This window comes from Leopardus geoffroyi, chromosome B4 (assembly GCF_018350155.1).
Source record: "Leopardus geoffroyi isolate Oge1 chromosome B4, O.geoffroyi_Oge1_pat1.0, whole genome shotgun sequence".
Classification (NCBI taxonomy): Eukaryota; Metazoa; Chordata; class Mammalia; order Carnivora; family Felidae; genus Leopardus; species Leopardus geoffroyi.
This window is the reverse complement of record NC_059341.1, coordinates 11,929,912-11,949,354: the sequence shown is the minus strand read 5'-3', so window position 1 is coordinate 11,949,354 and position 19,443 is coordinate 11,929,912. Positions and strand designations below refer to the sequence as shown.

At 41.5% G+C, this 19,443-nt stretch overlaps 1 protein-coding gene and 1 long non-coding RNA gene across 2 annotated transcripts in view; both read left to right on the top strand.

The window, feature by feature from the left end:
• The window catches only part of CCDC3 (coiled-coil domain containing 3), a 118,709-nt gene that overhangs the window by 34,315 nt on the left and 64,951 nt on the right, over positions 1–19,443 (top strand). The window lies entirely within an intron of this gene.
• LOC123591193 lies at positions 5,473–17,494 on the top strand. The gene is made up of 3 exons (XR_006709160.1): positions 5,473–5,650; positions 14,412–14,417; positions 17,484–17,494. It is a non-coding gene; the product is annotated as an uncharacterized LOC123591193 (long non-coding RNA).

The following is a 19,443-nucleotide window of genomic DNA, read 5'->3' as shown; positions in this document are numbered from 1 at the left end:
CCCCAAGGCTTTGCTAGAAAGTTGAAGCTGATCCCATAGAATAAGTCAAGTTAAAGTGATAAACGGTAGTAGTGACATCATATGCTTTCTGTAAACTTGTACATTTGAAACCTTTTGATCCCTTAATTCTAAAAAAAAAAAAAAAAAGGAAGTGGAGCAGGCCTTTCGAACAAGAGGCAGAAATTAGCTTTTCTTGATGTTATACTGGGTCACTCAAGCCACATGGCTGATCCGTCCATACTCCAGCCATGCACAGCCTATGTCCGAGTTGGTTCCTCTGCCCTGTCTTCCCTAAGGAAGATTAAGCCCACGTTTATTTAGGCGTGTCTTTTTAAGTATCTATCTGTATATAATTAGGTCATAAATTACTAATGAACAGGAGCTTTTAAATCTGATCATTTTTGTGGATAGTAGGAAGTCAATATGTATCTACTAATGATGAAATATTAATATGATTGAAGGAGTCAGCACTAAATCTTTCCTAGTGTGTGTAAACTGCTTATAAAATAGCCTTATTGGAAAGACCCTGTGAGGGCTTGGATTTTGTGTTATAAGAGACACTAGTGAATTAAAATCCTGTAGTGAAGGTCATTTGTTTACCCTCTAGCCCATGTTGGAAATAGGTTTATTTCGTGGCTAGAATTTTTTTTTAATGTTTATTTTTAAAATTTTTTTTTTTTCAACATTTATTTATTTTTGGGACAGAGGGAGACAGAGCATGAACGGGGGAGGGGCAGAGAGAGAGGGAGACACAGAATCGGAAACAGGCTCCAGGCTCTGAGCCATCAGCCCAGAGCCTGACGCGGGGCTCGAACTCACGGACCGCGAGATCGTGACCTGGCTGAAGTCGGACGCCTAACCGACTGCGCCACCCAGGCGCCCCGTTTAATGTTTATTTTTGAGAGAGAGAGAGACCGAGCATGAGCAGAGGAAGGGCAGAGAGAGAGAGAGAGAGAGAGAGAGAGAGAGAGACACACACACACACACACACACACACAGAATCCAAAGTAGGCTCCAGGCTCTGAGCTGCCAGAACAGAGCCCGATGTGGGGCTTGAACTCATGAACTGTGAGATCATGATCTGACCTGAACTCACACCCTCAACCCACTGAGCCACTGAGGCACCCCTTGTGGCTAGAATTTTGTGCTCTCTGGAGAGAGCTGAGGAGATGAGTTTAGTTGGTATTGTCAGTATTGTGATCAGCTAATCTGTGGGGCAGTGGGTTTACTTTCTTTCTTTGAGAAACTTTGTCAGTGTTGATACCACCAGGCACGTAGGGATGCCAGGGAACAATGTAGAAGGTGCTGCTTATGCTTTTTTTGTATGCGCCAAAAGTGATGGACGCCATCTTGAGTGTTGGACTAGGGCATACCCAGTGGTTGAAGCCTAGTGCTGCTCCAAACTGATGCTGTGACCGTAGGAAGGTCACTCAGCTTCTCTGAGCCTCAGCTGCTTTATCTGCAAAACCGGGATCACGTTTCACAGGGTTATTTTGAGATTTTTTTAATTTTTATTTTTCATCTTTGTTTTTGTTTTTTGTTTTTTGTGGGGTGTTTTCTTTTGAGATTAAAGGAGCTATTCAACAAGCTTGGCACAGAGTAAGAAGCATTTAGCTGGTGAATGGAAGCTAATTTGGTAAATCCCCAAATGGCTTGCTTTTTGGCCCATTTAATCGCCACCTTTGAATGTTGTGTGTGTATACGTATAGAGCTTGCAAATCGAGAAATGGTGGATTCCAAGTGGACATCTCTTCTCTCTCAATCTTAGACCCCAGAAGTTAGACAAGGAGACTCAAAAGCCTGGCATGCTGTGAAATGTCTCCTGTTTTGGCATGTGGGATTTTCTCTCTGGGGAGAGCAGGTGTTTGATGCCTGCCACGGGGAGGGTTCTGTACAGAGAGAGTACTCAGGGCAAGCAGGCTGGCTGGATGCTCAGGACTCCTATTGTCATCGACTGAATGTGTTTCCCCAAATTCATATGTTGAAATCCTAATCTCCAATGTGATGATTGGGAGGTGATGGTGAAGACCACATGGTGGGATTAGTGCCCTTATAAGAGAGACTTTAACAAACTCACTTGTCCCTTCTGCCCTGAGAAGAGGGCCATCAGTGAACCAATAAGCGGTCCTATGCAGACAGCAAATCTGCTGGCACCTAAAACTTAGAATTCTTAGCCGCTACAACTGTGAGAAGTACATTTCTATTGTTTATAAGCCACCCTGTTTAGTAGTTTTTTAAAAGTTTTTAATTCCAGCTAACATAGTGTTATGTTAGTTTCAGATGTATAATATAGTGACTGAACAATTCCACACATCACCTGGAGCTCATCACAAGTGCACTCCTTAATCCCCATCACCTGTTTATCTCCTACCCTTTCCCCTCTGATAACCAGCAGTTCTCTACAGTTAAGACTCTATTTCTTGATATACCCTCTTGTATCTCTTTTATTTTTTTAATTTACTCATTCATTTTGTGTCTTAAATTCCACATGTGAGTGAAATCATATGGCATTTAGCTTTCTCTGACTTATTACACTTAGCAGTGTACTCCAGCTCCATCCACGCTGTTGCAAATGGCAAGATTTCATTCTTTTTAATGGCTGAATAATACATCATTGTATGTATTTATATATACACTACATCTTCTTTATCCATTTATCCATTGATGGGCACTTGGGCTACTTCCCTATCTTGGCTATTATCAATACTCCCACTATAGACGTAGGGGTGCATGTGTCCCTTTGACATATTGTTTCTGTATTTTTTTTTCTTTTTTTCGTTTTCTTTTTTCTTTTTTAAAATTTACATAAAAAATAGCATATACTGCAACAATGATTTCAGGAGTAGATTCCTTAGTGCCCCTTACCCATTTAGCCCATCCCCTCCCACAACCCCTCCAGTAACCCTCATATTGTTCTCCATATTTATGAGTCTCTTCTGTTTTGTCCCCCTCCCTGTTTTTATATTATTTTTGTTTCCCTTCCCTTATGTTCATCTGTTTTGTCTCTTGACGTCCTCATATGAGTGAAGTCCTATATATTTCTTTCTCTGACTAACGTCACTTAGCATAATACCCTCCGGTTCCATCCACACAGTTGCAAATGGCAAGATTTCATTCTTTTTGGTTGCTGAGTAATACTCCATTTTATATATATACCACATCTTCTTTATTCATTCATCCATTGATGGACATTTGATCTCTTTCCATACTTTGGCTATCGTTGATAGTGCTGCTATAAACAAAGGGGTGCATGTGCCCCTTCGAAACAGCACACCTGTATCCCGTGGATAAATGCCTAGTAGTGCAATTTCTGGGTCGTAGGGTAGTTCTATTTTTAGTTTTTTGAGGAACTTCCATACTGTTTTCCAGAGTGGCTGTACCAGCTTGCATTCTGATCATAGGGTAGTTCTATTTCTAACTTTTTGAGGAAACTGTACTGTTGTCCAGAGTGGCTGCTACAGTTTATATTCCTGCCAACTGTGCAAGAGGGCTCCTTTTTCTCTATGTCCTTGCCAACACTTGTTAGTTCTTGTGTTGATTTTAGCTCTTCTAACAGTTGTGAGGTGTGGTATCTCACTGTAGTTTTGATTTGTATTTCCCTAATGAGTGATGATGAGCATCTTTTCATGTATCTCTTGGCCATTTGTATGTCTTCTTTGGAGAAACACAATGTTAGTGTCTTCTGTATTTTTAAAATGAATTATTTGGTGTTTTTGGGTGTTGAGTTTTTAAAGTTTTTTTTCCCCTATATTTTGAATACTAACCCTTTATCAGATATGTCATTTACAAATATCTTCTCCCATTTTGTAGGTTGCCTTTAGTTTTGTTGACTTTTTTTTTTTTTTGTTTTTTGTCCTTTGCTATACAGAAGCTTTTTATTTTGATGAAGTCCGGATAGTTTATTTTTGCTTTTGGTTCCATTGCTCTGGAGACAAGATAAGAAAGAAGTTGACTATGGCTTATGTCAAAGAGGTTACTGCCTATGTTCTCTTCTAGGATTTTTATGGTTTTAGGTCTTACATTTACATCTTTCATCCAGTTTGAATTTATTTTTGAGTATGATGAAAGATAATGGCCCAGATTCATTATTTTGCATGTGGCCCTCCAATTTTCCCATTACCATTTTTTTGAAGAGACTGTCTTTTTCCCATTGGATATTCTTTCCTACTTTGTCAAAGATTAATCAACCATATAGTTGTGGGTTTATTTCTGGGTTTTCTTTTTTTTTTTATTTTTAAAAAACATTTATTTATTTTGAAAGAATGGGGGAGGGGCAGAGAGAGAATCCCAAGCAGGCTCTGCACTGACATGTGATGTGGGGCTGAGTCTCCTGAACTGTGAGGTCATGACCTGAGCTGAAGTCAAGAGTCAGATGCTTCACTGACTGAGCCATCCAGGCACCCCTGATTCCGGGTTTTCTATTCTGTTCATTGACCTATGTGTCTATTTTTGTGCTACTACCATACTGCTTTGATTACTATAGCTTTGTAAAATAACTTGAAGTCTGGAATTGTGATGCCTCCAGCTTTGCCTTTCTTTGTCAAGACTGCTTTGGCTATTCTGGGTCTTTTGTGGTTCCATACACATTTTAGGATTATTCTAGTTCTGTGAAAAATGATGTATTTTGATAGGGATTGCATTAAACATATAAATTGCTTTGGGTAGGATGGACATTTTAACAATATTCGTCAAGTACATGAGCATGGAATGTCTTTCCATTTCTTTGTCTCATCTTGAGTTTCTTCCATCAGTGTTTTATAGTTGTCAGAGTACAGGTCTTTCTACCTCTTTGGTTAGTTGAATTCTTAGATATCTTTATTTTTGGTGCAATTGTAAATGGGATTGTTTTCTTAATTTCTCTTTTTGATGCTTCATTATTGGTGTATAAAAATGCAACAGATTTATGTATGTTGATTTTGTATTCTGCAACCTTACTGAATCCATTCATCAGTTCTAGTAGTTTTTTGGTGGAGTCTTTAAAGAGTTTTCTATATATAGAATCATGTCATCTGCAAATTGTGAAAGTTTTACTTTTTCCTTATCAGTTTGGGTGCCTTTTCATTCTTCTGGTTGTCTGATTGCTGTGGTAGGATTCCCAGTACTATGTTGAAATAAAAGTGGTGAGAGTGGACATCCCTGTCTTGTTTCTGACCTTAGGGCAAAAGCTCTCACTTTATTCCCATTGAGGATGATGTTAGCTTTAGGTTTTTCGTATAAGGGCTTTACTATGTTGAGGTATATTCTCTCTAAACCCATTCTGTTGGTTTTTTTTTTTTTTTTTATCATGAATGGATGTTGTACTTTGTCAAATGCTTTCTCTGCATCTATTGAAATGATCATCTGATTTTGAGCTTTTATTTATTGTGATGTATCATGTTGATAGATTTGTGAATATTGAAACACCCTTGTAACCTAGGAATAAATACCACTTGATTGAGGTGAATGATTTTTTTAATGTAGTATTGAATTCAGTTTCCTAATATTTTGTTGAGAATTTTTGCATCTATGTTCATCTGGGATATTGGCCTGTAGTTCTCCTTTATAGGGGTATCTTTATCTGGTTTTGGTATCGGGGTAATATTGGCCTCATAGAAGGAATCTGGAAGTTTGCCTTCCTTTTCTATTTTTTTGGAATAGTTTGAGAAGAATAGTTTGAGAAGAAGAGCACAATATTCTTTAAAAGTTTGGTAGGATTATGGGGCGCCTGGGTGGCGCAGTCGGTTAAGCGTCCGACTTCAGCCAGGTCACGATCTCGCGGTCCGTGAGTTCGAGCCCCGCGTCGGGCTCTGGGCTGATGGCTCAGAGCCTGGAGCCTGTTTCCGATTCTGTGTCTCCCTCTCTCTCTGCCCCTCCCCCGTTCATGCTCTGTCTCTCTCTGTCCCAAAAATAAATAAACGTTGAAAAAAAAATTTAAAAAAAAAAAAAAAAAAAAAAAAAAAGTTTGGTAGGATTCTCCTCTGAAGCCATCTGATCCCGGACTTGCATTTGTTGGCAGTTTTTAGATTACTGATTTGATTTCTTTGCTGGTTAATGGTCTGTTCAAATTTTCAATTCCTGTTTCAGTTTTGGTAATTTCTGTTTTTAGGCATGCATCCATTTCTTTTACGTCATCCAATTTGTTGGCATAAGGTTTTTCATAATACTGTCTTATAACTCGATTTCTGTGTTTTTGGTTGTTACATCTCTTCTTTCATTTGTGATTTTTATTTATTCGGGTCTTTTCTCTTTTTTTTCTTGATAACTATGACTAGATGTTTATCAGTTTTATTTTTTTTCAAAGAACAAGCTCCTCATTTCATTGATCTGTTCAAAAAATTTTTTTTCTTAGTTTCTATATTCTTTGTTTCTGCCCTAATCTTCATTATTTCCTTTCTTTGCTGGCTTTAGGCTTGTTGTTTTTCTAGTTCCTTTAGGTGTAGGGTTAGGATGTTTATTTGTGATTGTTCCTGCTTGAGTAAGGCCTGTATTGCTATAAACTTCCCTCTTAGAACTGCTTTTGCTGCTTCTCCAGAGGTTTTGGACCTTGGTGTTTTCATTTTCATTTGTTTCCATGTATTTTTAAATTTCTTCTTTTATTTCCTGGTTGACCCATTCATTGTTTAGTGGTATGTTTAACCTCTACGTATTTGTGGTCTTTCCAGATTGTTTCATGCGGTTGACTTCTAGTTTCATAATATTGTGGTCGGAAAAGATGCATCGTATGACTTCGATCTTCTTGAATGTGTTCAGGCTGGTTTTGTGGGCTATTATGTGATCTATTCTAGAGAATATTCTGTGTTCACTTGAAAGGAATGTGTATTCTGTTTTAGGATGGAATGTTCTGAATAAATCTGTTAAATCTATCTATTCCAGTGTGTCATTTGAAGCCATTGTTTGTTTTCTGTTTAGATGCTCTGTCGATTGATGTAAGTGGAGTGTTAAAGTCCCCTACTATTATTGTTACTGATTAGTTTTTTAATGTTTGTTAATAACTATTTTATGTATTTGGGTGCTCTTAAGTTGGGTACTTAAGTATTGACAATTGTTCTATCTTTTTGTTGGATTGTCCCCTTTATTATTGTATAGTGTTTTTCTTTGTCTCTTGTTAATGGTCTTTGTTTTAATATCCATTTTGTTTCATAGAAGTACCCAGCTTTCTTTTGATACATTTGCATGATAGATATTTCTCCATCCCCTCATTTTCAATCTGTAGGTGTTTTTAGGTCTAAATTGAATCTCCTGTAGGAAACATATGGATGGGTCTTTTTTTTTTTTTTTTTTTAATCCATTCTGTCACCCATTGTCTTTTGATTGGAGTGTTTAGTCCATTTACATCCAAAGTAATTATTGATAGATATACCTTGTTTAGTAATTTTTAAAGTAGGCTGAATAGACTAAGCTACCTGTCAATATTATGATCCAGTGGTCTTACTGGATTTTTTTTTTAAATACTTAAAGAGTTTTATTTATTTTTGAGAGTAAGAGCCCGGGAGAGGCAAAGGTGTGGGGGTGGTGGAAAGAATCCCAGGCAGGCTTTGTACTGCCAGCATGGAGCCCAACATGGGGCTCAAACTCACAACCTGTGAGATCATGACCTGAGCCAAAATTAAGAGTTGGATTCTTAACTGACTGAGTTACCCAGGTGTCCCAAAATACTTTTTTTTTTTTTAGAGCAGTTTCAGATTCACTGTGGATATCAACTAGAAGGCACAGAAATTTCCTATATAACTTCTGCTTCCAAATAAGCAGTATCAATATACCCAATATCCCCAATATCAACAGTCCCCACGGAGTCATATATTTGTTGCAATTGATGAATATTTATTGACTGATCATCATTACCTAGAGTCCATAGGTTACATTAGGGTTCAATTTTGATGTTGTAGATTCAACAGATTTGGACAAATGTATAACGACATGCATCCACCATTATAGTATCAAATGGAGTAGTTTCACCGTCCTAACTTTCCCATATACTCTGTCAATTTATTCCTTTGTCCCCACCCTAGTCTTACTGGATTTTCAGAAAGAATTAAATTATTTTGCATATTGGACAGGGAATATTTAGAGGTCTATCTGTCTTTTATCTATTTATATCATAAGACTATGAATAAAAGTAGGCTCATGGACCAGGTGAGAAAAACAAATTCTATATCCTGTTTCCTTGTGGCCCTGGATTCTTGCCTTGACAATTCATCTTCATGTGGTGGAATTTTGTCTTAAAATTCATGGTCACTCTTGCTCCCATTCCTGCCACTCCTAATCGTTCACTTCTTCTTGCTTTTCCATTATACTAGGTAGTCTGGGGGGGAGGGACCATCTTTGTCTCCTGGAGGTTAAAGCAATTGCTCAGTGAGTGAGTGCATGAATGCTCACTTACTGGTTCCTAAATTGTCACTTGCTTTCATTCAAGACTTTCCATAATCTTCTGCTGACCACAGGCTGCCCTTCCCTCACATATGCTGCTGCCCTTGCCCATCTTTCTACCAAGCCATCTGACAAAAACAGGGTAGAGACCTGGGTTACCAGAGACATGCATAGATTTCTTCTCACCAAGCCAAGGCAGAGGCTTTGAGCAGAGAGAGCAAGGGTGTGAGTTGGTTAAGATGGCATTGCTCCAGTGTCTGGACCTCATTTGGGGAGACTTGAGAGCTTAGATGTAAATCATGACAATGTTAACCCTGAACAGATTCTAATTTGTCTTTAAGGCAGTGGGAGGCAGTGTGGAAGGGTATGTCTTAGGGACCAGGGTTGCATGATTGCACCATGTCCTGAATTTCTAGCCTACCTCATTGAAACCTGGCAAAGTTAAATCTTGCATATGCAAACTGGGACTGTGTTAACTGTCACCCTTATTAACACAGTTAAAGGATGATAGGAGTACAATGCCTTGAGATTGTTCTGTGAAAGTTGCTGGTTAAAATGTACCATGTATCCATTTTTTTTGGTCAACTGCTAGGGCAACTCTTTGAGTGGCAGAGGATGCGGGCAACAGAAGGACTACTGTTAGCAGGACTTGCCCACCTGATGCCTGGTGGTGGGCCCCTGCTTGATCAGAGCCTTCTGCTGCAGGTTTGGCCCTCTACACAAAGGAAGACTTTTGAGTCCCAAGACCGCAGGTGGGGTGTTCAGTATTGATAGGCCCATCCTTCCTCTAATTGAAAGGCAACCAGGGGTGGGTTGGTTTGGTGGATTTTCTTTCTCTTTAAGTCTTTTTCTTCAAAGGCTGCTGAAACCCATTGTGTCCTTTATAAGGCTGTGTTCCTTTATAAGGCCGAATTCGTGTCCACTCAGCAGGTAGAGTAGGAGCTGAGAAGAATATGTGAAGGTTTTTGTGTGTTCAGAACTTGGGCCAGTGGCTATGCCCACAACAAACCTTAGTGTTTCTATTGGAGGGTTTCCAGAGGCCTGGTGTGTGCATGTGTGTGTAGGGGGTGGGTGGGAGGGCCAGTGAGCACTTTTCTCACTAAGCCCTCTGAGATGGGCCAGGGAAAAGGAGAACCTGAGTGGAGGACATTTATTGAGAGGGAGATGGCCCCTGCTCTCTGCTGAGTCAGGGGCTTGGGAGGAAGATGTGAACAGTGGGATTGAAGCCCACAGCACTACAATAGTTTAAACCTAAGAGTGGGACTGACCAGAGAAGCCCACATAATGAGTCACTTAGCATGGACCTGACTCCTGGCCTTGCTAGCTTTTTGAATCTCTTAACCACAGGAACCTCAGATTCTTCATTTATCACAGGGCATACAAGGTAGGCATAACAATACCTGACTTGATGGGGTTATGATTTCATGAGGCAGTGCATACAAAACCCAAGTCTCTGATACATAGTTACCATTTTTCAAACACCTCCTATCAATTATTAAGCTGAAGGAGGACTGTTAGCAGGCTTGTTACTGAGGAGACTGTGCTATAGCTCCAATGAAATCCTAAGAAGATGCAAATCTGGTCATCAACCTTCATCCCTGGATAGGATTCAAGAATATGGTGGTGGTTTGTGCTGTACTAAGACTCATCGAGGAATCCAAGATATTGAGACACCAAAGGGCCACAGCAAGCCTCCCAGTTGGGCAGTGATATGAGATGATGGAAGCCTGCCCATGTAGTGGGCCCCAAGGACCCAACTGCTCAGAATGGTGGGTTCCTCTGCCAGTGGGTCAGCACTGAAGGATGCCCCAGGGCTGCTCAGGGCTGCATCTACTCTGTCTCCTACAGTCTTACAGAAGCTTTCAACAGCTGCATGCCATGCTCCAATTTTGCCACACAGAATGGCATTTCCCAGACATGCTGCCTTTTTCTATTGGGCTACTCAAAGTGACCGTTAAATCATGTCTTGGAGGCCTTGGGGACATGTTTTTTTCAAGACCTGTGAAGGTGAACCATGAATGTGAATGACTGTATGAGCTCTGGGATCAGTCTACTCATGTAAATGATGGGATAATACAACTTACTTCATGGGGGGTTGTTAGCAGGGTTAAATGTGTTAGCTCATGCTTATATACTTGATAAACTTAGAGTAAGGGGTCAATAAATAATGGCTCTATTTTTATTTCTGTGATCATCTTCTATTTTCTCCTGTCTACCTCCATTTTCTCCTTCCATACTCTACTTTCATTTTGGGTTTCAAGAAGTTTCCAGGAAGGGGTTGGGATTGTTGGGACTGGCTGTCTTATATCTTGTATCCCATCCCCTTCTCTCACCCCCACCCCCCATCTCTGTCCTGATGCACTGAGTTAGCCCAGTTTTCCTCCTGTGTGCCTGAAAGAAATCAGATCTTGCTCTCCATAAGGTTGGTTCTGCCATTGCAGGAGCTGGCAAGAGTGTGTCCTTATCAGACCTTGAGGGATGGGTCTCCAGGGCAAGGAGGAAATGAACAGACCATTGGTTTGGGTATACCTGGGGCTTCTCTGGGCTGTGGGAAGAACTCATAAAACAACGTGCAGTTGCCTTTTTGGGATTCAAGGGAGAGATCCTATCACTAGGGAAAACTAGTCCTCTTGTTGACCTTCTGGCTCACCTTTTCTCCTCAAAACTGGGTGGGGGGGGTAGTCTGTTGGCCTGCGGGGTATAGCTCAGTTTTGGGCTTCTTGACTATGAGCTCAGCTCTGAGCCCCGCTGTTGACTTACAGCCAGAGCTTACTCCATCTTTGCCCCCTGCCCTCCACTTGCCATTATCTTCGGGCCAGGTCATCATTCTTTTCTTCCCTCCCCACCCCACGCCCTTCTGCTTCTGAAGGATATTAGAAGCCAAGTTTCAGTGGATACAATGGCCACATGTATGTTTTCCATATTCCTTATGATTGCCGTCAGTTAAATATATCCATCCACTATCAGTCAGCTCCATTCCCTCTGCCGGTAGAGATAACAACTGTAAAAACAATTTCACTGAAAAATAGGAAGAAAGGAATGTGGCCAGTCCCTGCCAGCAGGATAGTCATTTGGGTGGCAGTGGAAACCTCTGGCCTGTGCTGAACTGCCCTGTTCTTATGTTCTGTTGATGATGATGCCTTGTATGGAACACGCCAACCGGCTTGGCCAAGTACAGAAAGCAGCCCGTCTAATAAATGGAAACTCCAGACAGGAAGTTTGAGAATCTGGCCCTGATTTCCGCATGGGGTGAGATTTTTTTTTCACTGTACCTGATAGGTCTTTCCTATCCAAAACATTTCATTGTAGTGGCCTAGGTTATTTCAGATTCAGGATGCTCTAGCCATTGCTCCTTATCCCTTATCATTTGAGGGGCTCCTGGCCATGTCATTTTACCATCTTGGACAATTCTGGATGTCTGCCTAGTTCTTGGGTGTTTTCACTTCTCATTTGACCTTCACAACCACAAATGGCATTATAGGTGAGGACCTAGGAGGTAAGTGACCTACTCAAGATCCTATAGGTTAGTAACAGGTAGGAAAAATAAAATTGAGGTCCTTTAATTTTTTTTTGGCACTCCCTTTTTCTTTTTGTAGTACATCATGCTACTTAGAGAAGAGCTGAAGTGTCATTCACAAGAGGCCTTGGGCATTTGAGACCTGGGTTGGGTTAATCTGGAAGCCCAAAGTCCAGTACACATTGGGAAACCTGGGCCACGTGTGAGAGGATACCTTCTCATTGACATGGAGATAGCAACAGCCTTTAAGTAGCCCTGAGAGCCCACCAGGTAGTCACTTCCTTTGACTTTTTGGAGGAGACTTTCATATTGCAAGAGTATGCTTGTCTCCCCTACCTTTCCCTGAATAGACTATGTTGGTCCAGACAGGCAAGGACTCCTTCCCCAAAGGATCTCCTTCAGGAGTTGGGGATGAGGCCAGGATGTATTGCTTGCTGTCCTGTCCTTTTCCATTGCTCAGGCCTCCCACCTTCGTTGGACTTTCTGTTGAGCCTCCTTGTTCAGCCTTTTAACTTAGCCTGTGGGTTGATCTGCCAAACCAGTACTCCTGCTGGGGTAAGGGCTTGCACTATGCTACTGATACTGTTTCTTACATCCCTAAGGGCAGGGCTCAGCTAATCTATCCCCCCAACCATGATCCAGCAGACTATTTATTAGCACAAGAGACCTCAGGTCTTCAAGAAATAAAATAAGCTGTGGGCTTTGATTTGTCTTCTCTAGGTCTCTAGCATAGCACATAGTGAGGGCTCTATAAATGGTTCTTACGTTTTTTATTCCTCACAACAATTCTGAAAGCAAGGTTGATGTTGACCCCATTTCACAGATGAATAACCAGGGTTGTAGGAGAAGCCTGCCCAGTCACACATGGAGTTGCAGCAGTGGGATTCAGACCCAAGTCAGTCCAGATCCAAAGTTGGGGTTCTTCTGTACCACCATACTTCCCCCTGCTGTGCTGTTCACTCTAAGCTGATTTCTGGGGTTCCTCATTTTGAAAGGTACCTGGAATGTGTTCCTCATTTTTAAAGGCTCTTGGGTTCTCTAAGTGGCTATGGAACAGGTTTCCCTACCCCTCCTGGTGGGAGGGGAGTTGGCAAGAACTAAGACAGGGCTCCAGCAAAGAATGGGGTGTGGCTTAGGGTAGTGAGTCAGGTCCAGTAGGGCACCCAGAATGCCAATCTGGAGAGTAAGGCAGAAGCCCAACTAAGTGGCTTGGACCTATGGCAGAGGCTGGGGGGCATTTGAAGTTTGGGCTTTGGAAATTGGGGAAAAGGTGCAAGTGAAGCCTGAATATGCGGTGCTTTCTTGGAGTTCGAGCCTGCATGGCTGTGAGTAAAATGACAAAACCAGAATATCACAAGTGAAGTTGGGGAGAGGGGCTGCCTTGGGGGCCTTGGGATGGGAACAGTGAGCTTAGTGTGGGTTGTGGATGGTGTGAGAGATGATGGTTTGACATTGAGGGTTGCTGTCCTGCAGGCAGTGAGTGTGAGAGTTGAGGAATCTAGGAGGGGATGTGTGAGGCCATGAGGAAGAGTGAGTGCATCCTGGAGGACACAGGAGAGAACCAGGGTTGAGGAGTCCAGCCTTGGGGGCTTAGCTGCACTTGGGGCTGGGAATAGGGATAAGACTCAGCCCAGCAGACAGATGGAGAGCCATGGGAACCATGGGTGGGAGAACAGGAGTCTACAGTGTGGTGGGATGCACACATGGAGACAGCCAGGAGGAAGAGGGGAGTAGCCATGAGCTGAAATTCAAGGCATGGAAAGGACACTGGATCTGGCGAGAAGGAAGTCCTTGGGGACTGCAGGGAATGGTTTCCTACTTTTCCATAGCTCCACCTATAGTGGTCTATGACAAGAAGTTGTGCTCTGAGGGAGTGGTCTGAGGTCCTCAAAGAATAAGTTGTGTTCACTGTGTAGGATCTCTTTAGACAAGAAAATGTCCTAGTTCATTTTAGGAAGGACACTAGCCATTGTGTTTTCTACCCTGGTATTGGTGCAGCTGATCACAGTGGCCCCTTTCCCACTTCCTTCAGCAAGGTAGTTTTATTCCATCATGTAAATAGTCTACAAGGCCTCCTCCAGGGATGGCAGGAAGGCAGGCATCTGAGGGCAGTAGATGGCTTGAGGTCTGATGCCATGTCATAGCAGTCAAGGACTTTTCTTCCATTCAAAATACACTAACTTTGTCTATTTTTGTATTAGAGAAATTAGCCTTGATGCCACACCTGTAAGTGGATAGATTCCCCATTTAAATGATGGACACTGAGAAGTTGAGAAGTCAAAGGATTTAATGACGTGCCTGCCTTGGCAAAGTGCTTTATAATTGCTTACTTTATTAGTCAATTTGTGGAGTGACTTTTAAAGAACTTTTTAAGATTCTCTAATTTGTGTAGAGACACACTGTTTAAGAAAGAAAAATAGGTCATTTAAAATGACAAAAGAATTAATTTAATTATCTTCTTTGCCTGGGAGAAGACTCCAGAGCTTACAAAAATTCAAGGTGGGGCTTCTGGTAAATTAGGCTATTTATTAAATGGCACCAAGATCAGTGCATTGTGTTGTATCTTGGATCAGCTTTTGAAAGGCAGAACTACTGTTTCGAAGGGAGGTAAAGAGAGGCCTGCATCCACGTCCTGCCCCATCTTGGATAAATCACTCAGCTCTTAAGACTCTTAGGGTGCTGGAAGAAGCTAGGAGAGAAAGATATTCCAGAAAAAGCCAAAAGCACAGGAGGTTGAGATTTGGAACCTTGTGTGGAACTGTGTACCCTGGACAGATCACTTAAAATTTCTGGGTCTCCATTTCCACCCTGGGGTCCAACTGGGATCATAAAACCTGCCTTCCTCCCAGGTTTGTTGAGATGATGCAAAGATAAAATATAGGAAATTGCTTTGACTGCCATCAAGCACTGTACAAAGTATGGTATGGTGAAGCCTTTCCATTTCTGGAAAATGTTGGGATTTGAGCTCACTAAGTAGTCTTTGGCTTCCTCACCTTTGTTCTGATTTAAATGTGTGGAGGATTTTTTGTTTTGTTTTGTTTTTTAAACTGATCAAGATTGTATTGGAAAATCTGGTTCCTATCTGTAGATGAGTGGGCTGTTTCCCAAACTTAGGAGTTTATGGACTGGCCCATCCAGGTGGGCACAGGCAGCCCTAGAAAACCACAGCCATGTCTGTGGGTCCTGATGATATAACATTTTCAGCTTTGATGAGAATGCTGGACTGGCAGCTTTCAAGAGGATAAGGGGTGAGGGTAACATGGAATAAGGCATACTCACTTCCTGGTCCTGAATACACCAGTGAGAATTCACTCTCTGTGTATGGGACGATGTGAGTGAGGGTCCCAGTAGAGACTGGGAATGTACCTCTAACGAAGGACCCTCTACAGAGAAACTAGACATCAGGGGAGAGGAGATTACTCCCATGGATAGTACCATTTGGAAGTAACTCAGAGCCCAAGAATGGTTGCTGTGGGCTTTGAATTCAATACAGACTATTTATATCACTTCCAGATGCCTCTTGTCTACAGACCGTGACAGGTATATTGAGACATCACTTTGGGAACATCTGGGAAAAGGCTTGCAAAGAGGACATATAAGTAGGATGCCTGGATGGGAGATTGACTTTCTACGCTGGAGACTCTTAATGATGTGCATTTGATACTCATTTTCATAGAACTCCAGGATTGATCATCAAAAGTGAATTGTATTCTGAATCCCTTTTGCTAGCCACTTGAGGTGGGATCTCCTTTTTCCACGTGTTATTTTATAGTTCGTATATAGTAATGGAGCCTTCTCTTTAAAGATGAGCTTCCAGAAGTTAATGACTCATGATCGCAGGAGAAGAGAAGCATTAATGATTAACGGAAGATTACTGCCTTGTGTATACATTTTGACTATCATGGCTGATCCTTGTTAAGATGAACTGTTAGTCATTTTTTATTAAACTCTGATGGTTTTGACAGTATATTTGCCTCTTTGTGCCTTATGAGACCTTCAGTGGCTTACAGCTATAATCACACACACACACACACACCACACCACACTCGAAATCACAATCTAATCTTTAGGAGTAGGAATCAGAAATACATATTGAGCCCTAGGTGATGAGCTTGCTAACCATAATTTCAAGATTAGTGTACATGTAAAGTGTGTGTGATTGTGAAAGTATGCATACATGCAGTTTGCAAAATATTGGTATTTGGAAGTCCTTCTCTTAACACCTTTTAGAATACTTTTATAGATAAACCTCAGTCCTGAAGGCCTGGTGTGTTTTTAGCACACCTACTACCAGTGAAATTTTTGGTAAGTCTTTTGCCCTCAAAGCTTTTCTTTTTTCTTCTGTTAACTTATATCACTAAGGATGCCTTTGGTTGCATGTAAAAGGGAAATCTGGGCTCAACTGATATAAAACAGTAAAACTAATATATTATCACAGAGACGAGAGAGCAAAAGCTATGGCAGCTGCAGACCCAGTGTCATCAGTGCTCTGTGTCCCCCTGGGTGACTGTCTTGGCTGGCGTTCTCTCTGTGGTGCCTTTGTCCTCAGCCTAGCTTCCCTTATCATTGCAAAAAGGTTACAGTCATTCTACGCATCAACTCCAGACCTAACAAGATCCAAAAGAGGGAGACCTTCTCTCTTCCTGTGTAGCTTTTATTGAAAACAAAAATTATTCGCCTGAATGGTCCCCCTCCCCCACAACCAGCAAGCTTTCTCTCATGTCACTAGCCATGAGTGTGTCACATACCTGTGCCTAGTGGGGTCTCCTTAATTGCCGTACAACAATAAGGACCCACTTCCCAGGACAGCCCCTCCAGAATAATGGCCGTCAAAAAAAGGGCGAAGCTTTAACAGCAGGGTTAATTAGGATGGGGAAAGGATTGAACCAACCAACATCATAAACCCTATAGGATTATTGTGAAGAATATGTGGCATAACCTATGGCTTAATGAGTGAACACACACAGAACTCTTCAAACACTACTTGGGATGTGGGAAGTACTCAGTATGCATTTGCTTATTGTGACAAATTTATGTTTTGGATGAGCTTGAGTGACTCACCAATAAAAATAGCATTGTGAGTGGTGGTGTTTTATTAAAGATAAAAGGAGGGGGGATGCTCAAGGGAAATAGGGGAGGTAATCCAGTTGATACTTGGAGGCAAAGAGGAGGCCGAGTGAGTAGCTGGCCTATATTTGGTCATCCTCTTTCCATCGGGAGGAGCTAGTCCAGCCTTCTAAATAAAGGAAAAATGCTATTGCCCAAAGTGTTAATGAATTCCAGCCCCAGGAGTCTCCTCTTTCCCACAGCTATTTTCTTTCACTGGTTGAAAGTGGTATTTAACAGCACAAGTATTTTAAAACAGTCAGAGGTTTCTTAACCAAATAAAAACGTTAGACTTTATTGCTTTTCATGAGGGAGGAATGGAGCTCGAAACCCGTGTGTTGTGTGTCTGTGTACGTAAATGTAAATATCTTTTTATGAGACGTACACATACACTTGTAAGAAACCATATAAAATTGACAGTCCTAGGCAAGAAAAAGGAAAAGAAAAAAAATTGGCTCTTGAAGCTTTTAGCCATAACTAAAAATAATCTTCCATGTTTGATACATTACTCAAGAAATCTCCTTTGTGTATCCTGATTTTATAGTTCATTTTCACGCTCTGTGACTTAAAGAGGGTCCCTGTTCAATCTGATGGCCTTTGATGCCATTTGGGACTTTGGCTTTTGTTCTGGCATCTTATTATTTTTTTTTAATTTTAAAAATATTTATTTATTTTTGAGAGAGAGAGACAGACAGAGCATATGCTGGGCAGGGGCAGAGAGAGATGGAGACACAGAATCCAAAGCAGGCTCCAGGCTCTGAGCTGTCAGCACAGAGCCCTACACGGGGCTCGAACTCAGACCATGAGATCATCACCTGAGCCAAAGTCTGACACTTACCCGACTGAGCCACTCAGGCGCCTCTTTCTTTCTTTCTTTCTTTCTTTCTTTCTTTCTTTCTTTCTTTCTTTCTTTCTTCCTTCCTTCCTTCCTTCCTTCCTTCCTTCCTTCCTTCCTTCCTTCCTTCCTTCCTTCCTTCCTTCCTTCCTTCCTTCCTTCCTTCCTTCCTTCCTTCCTTCCTTCCTTCCTTGATATGGCATTTAAAACATAACGGGATAAGTATAAACCTACTTTTCATTTCTTTAAAAGAAGAAAGGGGGGTGTCTGTGTGGCTCAGTCGGTTAGGCATCTGGCCTCGGCTCAGGTCATGATCTCACGGTTTGTGGATTCAAGGCCTGTGTCGAGCTCTGTGCTGACAGCTCAAAGCCTGGAGCCTGCTTCGGTTTCTGAGTCTCCCTCTCTCTCTGCCCCTCCCCTGCTGTCACTCTGTCTCTCTCTCCCTCTCTCTGAAAAATAAACATTTTTAAAAAATTAAAAAGAAGAAAGGAAGAAGCAGTTCTAAATGTAAAAACCCATTTCACATGTTAATGCATCCAGTTTTATTCTGATAGCCTTGAAGAGATTTGGGGGGTTTTTGACTGTTAGGTGTTTTTTTTTTAAAAGCAAAGCAAATGACTTGAGAGGTGTCCATCTGACAGTAGAAGTTGTCATATCAAATCTTCTGCAGGGAAGCCAAAGAAAGCAGGGAGAAATTTTGGAGCTCTTACTGTGGTGGGAAATCAGTTTCTGTTTTCATGCTTTTTGGGCTTTTATCAAATTTTACTTTGAATCTTCTCAGAAAGTAATGTCCCATTATTTATAATCACTTGCAAGAAATTTGATGTTTGCCAGTCTATCTGGTTTGGCACTTAGCATCTACGAGTCCAAGTAATCATCCTTTATCAAAGAAGTACATTTCCTCTAACTTACACCCCTTAAAAATGGGTCAGATGTTTCTCTACATTTCTGGAATCTCTTCTTTGAAGTTGAGACTTCAGTTAGCTATTTGGAAGCCGTATAAGAGGGTAGTTAGAACCAACGTGGATCACCGGAGAGGATTGAAATGGGACCTGTACTGATTTCAGCTGAGGACTTGGGGGTTGGGAGCCTTTATCCATCTGTTGTGCTTGGAGCTTAAATTCCGTTAACTTAACGCAAAGCCCTACTTAGGAAATCAACCTAATGGACATGACCAGCTGTACTGAGTTGCTGTAGGCTTAAGAGCAAACATGGATGGAGAGCTGAGGTACATGTATACTGTGGTCCCAGAGCCTTGGGGAAGAAGCAACAGGAAAAACAACCAAAATTATGCATGCCAACATCTCTTCAAGGCTCACAGTGACCATTTCTATTAATAGTTTTGCTACATAGACTGTAGCTAGGATAATTTAAGACAGATGAAAGCTTTTTCCCCTTTCTCTAATTTTCATGCTACTGGGCTTTATTCTTGTTATGTTTTTCTTTCTTTTTTTTTAATTTACATCCAAGTTTGTTAGCATATACTGCAACAATGATATCAGGAGTAGATTCCTTAATGCCCCTTACCCATTTAGCCCATGCCCCCTTCCACAACCCCTCCAGTAACCCTCTGCTTGTTCTCCATATTTAAGTCTCTTATGTTTTGTTCCCCTCCCTGTTTTTATATTATTTTTGCTTC